Source organism: Bactrocera neohumeralis, chromosome 6 (assembly GCF_024586455.1).
Source record: "Bactrocera neohumeralis isolate Rockhampton chromosome 6, APGP_CSIRO_Bneo_wtdbg2-racon-allhic-juicebox.fasta_v2, whole genome shotgun sequence".
NCBI classification, from domain to species: Eukaryota; Metazoa; Arthropoda; class Insecta; order Diptera; family Tephritidae; genus Bactrocera; species Bactrocera neohumeralis.
Window position 1 is genome coordinate 80,902,441 of NC_065923.1, and position 8,734 is coordinate 80,911,174.

Here is an 8,734-nt window from a genome sequence, read left to right on the forward strand (position 1 = left end):
ATTTACCGAGTGACTTTCAAATCACACAATTTCGCGGCGCGAGGGTCACCTAAGCACTGGCCAGACACGCTGCCTGCTTCACTTATATAGCCAACTGGCAGCCAGCTTCCCGCGAATTTTCCGCGCGAATTTCAAATCATATAACACCACGGCGCGAGAGTCGCCTAAGCACTGGCCAGGCACGCTGCATGCTTTACTTATATAGCCAACTGGCAGCTAGCTTCCCGCGAATTTACCGCGCGACTTTCAAATCACATAATATCGCGGCGCGAGAGTCACCTAAGCACTGGCCAGGCACGCTGCATGCTTTACTTGTATAGTCAACTGTCAGCCAGCTTCCCGCGAATTTAGCGCGTGAATTTCAAATCATATAACACCACAGCGCGAGAGTCACCCAAGCACTGGCCGGGCACGCTGCATGCTTTACTTGTATAGCCAACTGGCAGCCAGCTTCCCGCGAATTTTCCGCGCGAATTTCAAATCATATAACACCACGGCGCGAGAGTCACCTAAGCACTGGCCAGGCACGCTGCATGCTTTACTTATATAGCCAACTGGCAGTTAGCTTCCCGCGAATTTAGCGCGTGACTTTCAAATCATATAACACCACGGCGCGAGAGTCACCTAAGCACTGGCCAGGCACGCTGCATGCTTTACTTATATAGCCAACTGGCAGTTAGTGTCCCGCGAATTTACCGCGTGATTTTCAAATCACATAACATCGCGGCGAGAGAGTCATCTAAGCACTGGCCAGACAAGCTGCATGCTGTACTTATCTAGCCAACTGGCAGCCAGCTTCCCGCGAATTTTCCGCGCGAATTTCAAATCATATAACACCACAGCGCGAGAGTCGCCTAAGCACTGGCCAGGCACGCAGCATGCTTTACTTATACAGCCAACTGGCAGCTAGCTTCCCGCGAATTTGCCGCGCGAATTTCAAATCATATAACACCACGGCGCGAGAGTCACCTAAGCACTGGCCGGGCACGCTGCATGCTTACTTATATAGCCAACTGGCAGTTAGCTTCCCGCGAATTTAGCGCGTGACTTTCAAATCACATAATATCGCGGCGCTATAGTCACCTACGCACTAGCCAGGCACGCTGCATGCTTTACTTAAACAGCCAACTGGCAGCTAGCTTCCCGCGAATTTACCGCGTGCTTTCAAATCATATAACACCACGGCGCGAGAGTCACCTAAGCACTGGCCAGGCACGCTGCATGCTTTACTTATATAGCCAACTGGCAGTTAGCTTCCCGCGAATTTAGCGCGTGACTTTCAAATCATATAACACCACGGCGCGAGAGTCACCTAAGCACTGGCCGGGCACGCTGCATGCTTTACTTATATAGCCAACTGGCAGTTAGCTTCCCGCGAATTTAGCGCGTGACTTTCAAATCACATAATATCGCGGCGCGAGAGTTTAAGCACTGGCGCACGCTGCATGCTTTACTTATATAGTCAACTGTCAGTCAGCTTCCCGCGAATTTTCCGCGTGACTTTCAAATCATATAACACCACGGCGCGAGAGTCACCTAAGCACTGGCCAGGCACGCTGCATGCTTTACTTATATAGCCAACTGGCAGTTAGCTTCCCGCGAATTTAGCGCGTGACTTTCAAATCATATAACACCACGGCGCGAGAGTCACCTAAGCACTGGCCGGGCACGCTGCATGCTTTACTTATATAGCCAACTGGCAGTTAGCTTCCCGCGAATTTAGCGCGTGACTTTCAAATCACATAATATCGCGGCGCGAGAGTCACCTAAGCACTGGCCAGGCACGCTGCATGCTTTACTTATATAGCCAACTGGCAGTTAGCTTCCCGCGAATTTAGCGCGTGACTTTCAAATCATATAACACCACGGCGCGAGAGTCACCTAAGCACTGGCCGGGCACGCTGCATGCTTTACTTATATAGCCAACTGGCAGTTAGCTTCCCGCGAATTTAGCGCGTGACTTTCAAATCATATAATATCGCGGCGCGAGAGTCACCTAAGCACTGGCCGGGCACGCTGCATGCTTTACTTATATAGCCAACTGGCAGTTAGCTTCCCGCGAATTTAGCGCGTGACTTTCAAATCATATAACACCACGGCGCGAGAGTCACCTAAGCACTGGCCGGGCACGCTGCATGCTTTACTTATATAGCCAACTGGCAGTTAGCTTCCCGCGAATTTAGCGCGTGACTTTCAAATCATATAACACCACGGCGCGAGAGTCACCTAAGCACTGGCCAGGCACGCTGCATGCTTTACTTATATAGCCAACTGGCAGTTAGCTTCCCGCGAATTTAGCGCGTGACTTTCAAATCATATAACACCACGGCGCGAGAGTCACCTAAGCACTGGCCGGGCACGCTGCATGCTTTACTTATATAGCCAACTGGCAGTTAGCTTCCCGCGAATTTAGCGCGTGACTTTCAAATCACATAATATCGCGGCGCGAGAGTCACCTAAGCACTGGCCAGGCACGCTGCATGCTTTACTTATATAGCCAACTGGCAGTTAGCTTCCCGCGAATTTAGCGCGTGACTTTCAAATCATATAACACCACGGCGCGAGAGTCACCTAAGCACTGGCCGGGCACGCTGCATGCTTTACTTATATAGCCAACTGGCAGTTAGCTTCCCGCGAATTTAGCGCGTGACTTTCAAATCATATAACACCACGGCGCGAGAGTCACCTAAGCACTGGCCGGGCACGCTGCATGCTTTACTTATATAGCCAACTGGCAGTTAGCTTCCCGCGAATTTAGCGCGTGACTTTCAAATCACATAATATCGCGGCGCGAGAGTCACCTAAGCACTGGCCAGGCACGCTGCATGCTTTACTTATATAGCCAACTGGCAGTTAGCTTCCCGCGAATTTAGCGCGTGACTTTCAAATCATATAACACCACGGCGCGAGAGTCACCTAAGCACTGGCCGGGCACGCTGCATGCTTTACTTATATAGCCAACTGGCAGTTAGCTTCCCGCGAATTTAGCGCGTGACTTTCAAATCATATAATATCGCGGCGCGAGAGTCACCTAAGCACTGGCCAGGCACGCTGCATGCTTTACTTGTATAGTCAACTGTCAGCCAGCTTCCCGCGAATTTTCCGCGCGAATTTCAAATCATATAACACCACGGCGCGAGAGTCACCTAACCACTGGCCAGGCACGCTGCATGCTTTACTTATATAGCCAACTGGCAGTTAGCTTCCCGCGAATTTAGCGCGTGACTTTCAAATCATATAACACCACGGCGCGAGAGTCACCTAAGCACTGGCCAGGCACGCTGCATGCTTTACTTATATAGCCAACTGGCAGCTAGCTTCCCGCGAATTTAGCGCGTGACTTTAAAATCATATAACACCGCGGCGCGAGAGTCACCTAAGCACTGGCCGGGCACGCTGCATGCTTTACTTATATAGCCAACTGGCAGTTAGCTTCCCGCGAATTTAGCGCGTGACTTTCAAATCATATAACACCACGGCGCGAGAGTCACCTAAGCACTGGCCGGGCACGCTGCATGCTTTACTTATATAGCCAACTGGCAGTTAGCTTCCCGCGAATTTAGCGCGTGACTTTCAAATCATATAACACCACGGCGCGAGAGTCACCTAAGCACTGGCCGGGCACGCTGCATGCTTTACTTATATAGCCAACTGGCAGTTAGCTTCCCGCGAAATTAGCGCGTGACTTTCAAATCATATAACACCACGGCGCGAGAGTCACCTAAGCACTGGCCGGGCACGCTGCATGCTTTACTTATATAGCCAACTGGCAGTTAGCTTCCCGCGAATTTAGCGCGTGACTTTCAAATCATATAATATCTCGGCGGGAGAGGCCGGCAAGCGCGGTAGGGCATTCCGATGTTAGCTTCCCGCGAATTTAGCGCGTCACTTTCAAATCATATAACACCACGGCGCGAGAGTCACCTAAGCACTGGCGGGGCACGCTGCATGCTTTACTTATATAGCCAACTGGCAGTTAGCTTCCCGCGGATTTTCCGCGTGACTTTCAAATCATATAACACCACGGCGCGAGAGTCACCTAAGCACTGGCCAGGCACGCTGCATGCTTTACTTATATAGCCAACTGTCAGTTAGCTTCCCGCGAATTTTCCGCGTGACTTTCAAATCATATAACACCACGGCGCGAGAGTCACCTAAGCACTGGCCAGGCACGCTGCATGCTTTACTTATATAGCCAACTGGCAGTTAGCTTCCCGCGAATTTAGCGCGTGACTTTCAAATCATATAACACCACGGCGCGAGAGTCACCTAAGCACTGGCCGGGCACGCTGCATGCTTTACTTATATAGCCAACTGGCAGTTAGCTTCCCGCGAATTTAGCGCGTGACTTTCAAATCATATAACATCGCGGCGCGAGAGTCACCTAAGCACTGGCCAGGCACGCTGCATGCTTTACTTATATAGCCAACTTCCCGCGAATTTAGCGCGTGACTTTCAAATCATATAACACCACGGCGCGAGAGTCACCTAAGCACTGGCCGGGCACGCTGCATGCTTTACTTATATAGCCAACTGGCAGTTAGCTTCCCGCGAATTTAGCGCGTGACTTTCAAATCATATAACATCGCGGCGCGAGAGTCACCTAAGCACTGGCCGGGCACGCTGCATGCTTTACTTATATAGCCAACTGGCAGTTAGCTTCCCGCGAATTTAGCGCGTGACTTTCAAATCATATAACACCACGGCGCGAGAGTCACCTAAGCACTGGCCGGGCACGCTGCATGCTTTACTTATATAGCCAACTGGCAGTTAGCTTCCCGCGAATTTAGCGCGTGACTTTCAAATCACATATAATCAGCTTCCCGCGAATTTAGCGCGTGACTTTCAAATCATATAACACCACGGCGCGAGAGTCACCTAAGCACTGGCCGGGCACGCTGCATGCTTTACTTATATAGCCAACTGGCAGTTAGCTTCCCGCGAATTTAGCGCGTGACTTTCAAATCATATAACACCACGGCGCGAGAGTCACCTAAGCACTGGCCGGGCACGCTGCATGCTTTACTTATATAGCCAACTGGCAGTTAGCTTCCCGCGAATTTAGCGCGTGACTTTCAAATCACATAATATCGCGGCGCGAGAGTCACCTAAGCACTGGCCAGGCACGCTGCATGCTTTACTTATATAGCCAACTGGCAGTTAGCTTCCCGCGAATTTAGCGCGTGACTTTCAAATCATATAACACCACGGCGCGAGAGTCACCTAAGCACTGGCGGGGCACGCTGCATGCTTTACTTATATAGCCAACTGGCAGTTAGCTTCCCGCGAATTTAGCGCGTGACTTTCAAATCATATAATATCGCGGCGCGAGAGTCACCTAAGCACTGGCCAGGCACGCTGCATGCTTTACTTATATAGCCAACTGGCAGTTAGCTTCCCGCGAATTTAGCGCGTGACTTTCAAATCATATAACACCACGGCGCGAGAGTCACCTAAGCACTGGCCAGGCACGCTGCATGCTTTACTTATATAGCCAACTGGCAGTTAGCTTCCCGCGAATTTAGCGCGTGACTTTCAAATCATATAATATCGCGGCGCGAGAGTCACCTAAGCACTGGCCAGGCACGCTGCATGCTTTACTTATATAGCCAACTGGCAGTTAGCTTCCCGCGAATTTAGCGCGTGACTTTCAAATCATATAATATCGCGGCGCGAGAGTCACCTAAGCACTGGCCAGGCACGCTGCATGCTTTACTTGTATAGTCAACTGTCAGCCAGCTTCCCGCGAATTTTCCGCGTGAATTTCAAATCATATACTATCGCGGCGCGAGAGTCACCTAAGCACTGGCCAGGCACGCTGCATGCTTTACTTATATAGCCAACTGGCAGCTAGCTTCCCGCGAATTTAGCGCGTGACTTTCAAATCATATAATATCGCGGCGCGAGAGTCACCTAAGCACTGGCCAGGCACGCTGCATGCTTTACTTATATAGCCAACTGGCAGTTAGCTTCCCGCGAATTTAGCGCGTGACTTTCAAATCATATAACACCACGGCGCGAGAGTCACCTAAGCACTGGCCGGGCACGCTGCATGCTTTACTTATATAGCCAACTGGCAGTTAGCTTCCCGCGAATTTAGCGCGTGACTTTCAAATCATATAATATCGCGGCGCGAGAGTCACCTAAGCACTGGCCAGGCACGCTGCATGCTTTACTTATATAGCCAACTGGCAGCCAGCTTCCCGCGAATTTCGCGCGTGACTTTCAAATCATATAACACCACGGCGCGAGAGTCACCTAACCACTGGCCGGGCACGCTGCATGCTTTACTTATATAGCCAACTGGCAGTTAGCTTCCCGCGAATTTAGCGCGTGACTTTCAAATCATATAACACCGCGGCGCGAGAGTCACCTAAGCACTGGCCGGGCACGCTGCATGCTTTACTTATATAGCCAACTGGCAGTTAGCTTCCCGCGAATTTAGCGCGTGACTTTCAAATCATATAATATCGCGGCGCGAGAGTCACCTAAGCACTGGCCAGGCACGCCGCCTGCTCTTATTATATAGGGATAGATGGCAGCAGGCTTCATTGCAGCGACAACACTTCGCGGCGTAAGCGTCAGCTAAGCACTGGCCAGGCACGCTGCATGCTTTACTTATATAGCCAACTGGCAGTTAGCTTCCCGCGAATTTAGCGCGTGACTTTCAAATCATATAACACCACGGCGCGAGAGTCACCTAAGCACTGGCCGGGCACGCTGCATGCTTTACTTATATAGCCAACTGGCAGTTAGCTTCCCGCGAATTTAGCGCGTGACTTTCAAATCATATAATATCGCGGCGCGAGAGTCACCTAAGCACTGGCCAGGCACGCTGCATGCTTTACTTATATAGCCAACTGGCAGTTAGCTTCCCGCGAATTTAGCGCGTGACTTTCAAATCATATAACACCACGGCGCGAGAGTCACCTAAGCACTGGCCGGGCACGCTGCATGCTTTACTTATATAGCCAACTGGCAGTTAGCTTCCCGCGAATTTAGCGCGTGACTTTCAAATCATATAACATCGCGGCGCGAGAGTCACCTAAGCACTGGCCAGGCACGCTGCATGCTTTACTTATATAGCCAACTGGCAGTTAGCTTCCCGCGAATTTAGCGCGTGACTTTCAAATCATATAACACCACGGCGCGAGAGTCACCTAAGCACTGGCCGGGCACGCTGCATGCTTTACTTATATAGCCAACTGGCAGTTAGCTTCCCGCGAATTTAGCGCGTGACTTTCAAATCACATAATATCGCGGCGCGAGAGTCACCTAAGCACTGGCCGGGCACGCTGCATGCTTTACTTATATAGCCAACTGGCAGTTAGCTTCCCGCGAATTTAGCGCGTGACTTTCAAATCATATAACACCACGGCGCGAGAGTCACCTAAGCACTGGCCAGGCACGCTGCATGCTTTACTTATATAGCCAACTGGCAGTTAGCTTCCCGCGAATTTAGCGCGTGACTTTCAAATCATATAATATCGCGGCGCGAGAGTCACCTAAGCACTGGCCAGGCACGCTGCATGCTTTACTTGTATAGTCAACTGTCAGCCAGCTTCCCGCGAATTTTCCGCGTGAATTTCAAATCATATAACATCGCGGCGCGAGAGCGCTGGAGAGTCTTTACTTATATAGCCAACTGCAGTTAGCTTCCCGCGAAATTAGCGCGTGACTTTCAAATCATATAACACCACGGCGCGAGAGTCACCTAAGCACTGGCCGGGCACGCTGCATGCTTTACTTATATAGCCAACTGGCAGTTAGCTTCCCGCGAATTTAGCGCGTGACTTTCAAATCATATAACACCGCGGCGCGAGAGTCACCTAAGCACTGGCCAGGCACGCTGCATGCTTTACTTATATAGCCAACTGGCAGTTAGCTTCCCGCGAATTTTCCGCGTGAATATCGCGGCGCGAGAGTCACCTCACTGGCCAGGCACGCTGCATGCTTTACTTATATAGCCAACTGGCAGTTAGCTTCCCGCGAATTTAGCGCGTGACTTTCAAATCATATAACACCACGGCGCGAGAGTCACCTAAGCACTGGCCGGGCACGCTGCATGCTTTACTTATATAGCCAACTGGCAGTTAGCTTCCCGCGAATTTAGCGCGTGACTTTCAAATCATATAACACCACGGCGCGAGAGTCACCTAAGCACTGGCCGGGCACGCTGCATGCTTTACTTATATAGCCAACTGGCAGTTAGCTTCCCGCGAATTTTCCGCGTGAATTTCAAATCATATAACACCACGGCGCGAGAGTCACCTAAGCACTGGCCAGGCACGCTGCATGCTTTACTTATATAGCCAACTGGCAGTTAGCTTCCCGCGAATTTAGCGCGTGACTTTCAAATCATATAACACCACGGCGCGAGAGTCACCTAAGCACTGGCCGGGCACGCTGCATGCTTTACTTATATAGCCAACTGGCAGTTAGCTTCCCGCGAATTTAGCGCGTGACTTTCAAATCACATAATATCGCGGCGCGAGAGTCACCTAAGCACTGGCCAGGCACGCTGCATGCTTTACTTATATAGCCAACTGGCAGTTAGCTTCCCGCGAATTTAGCGCGTGACTTTCAAATCATATAACACCACGGCGCGAGAGTCACCTAAGCACTGGCCGGGCACGCTGCATGCTTTACTTATATAGCCAACTGGCAGTTAGCTTCCCGCGAATTTAGCGCGTGACTTTCAAATCACATAATATCGCGGCGCGAGAGTCACCTA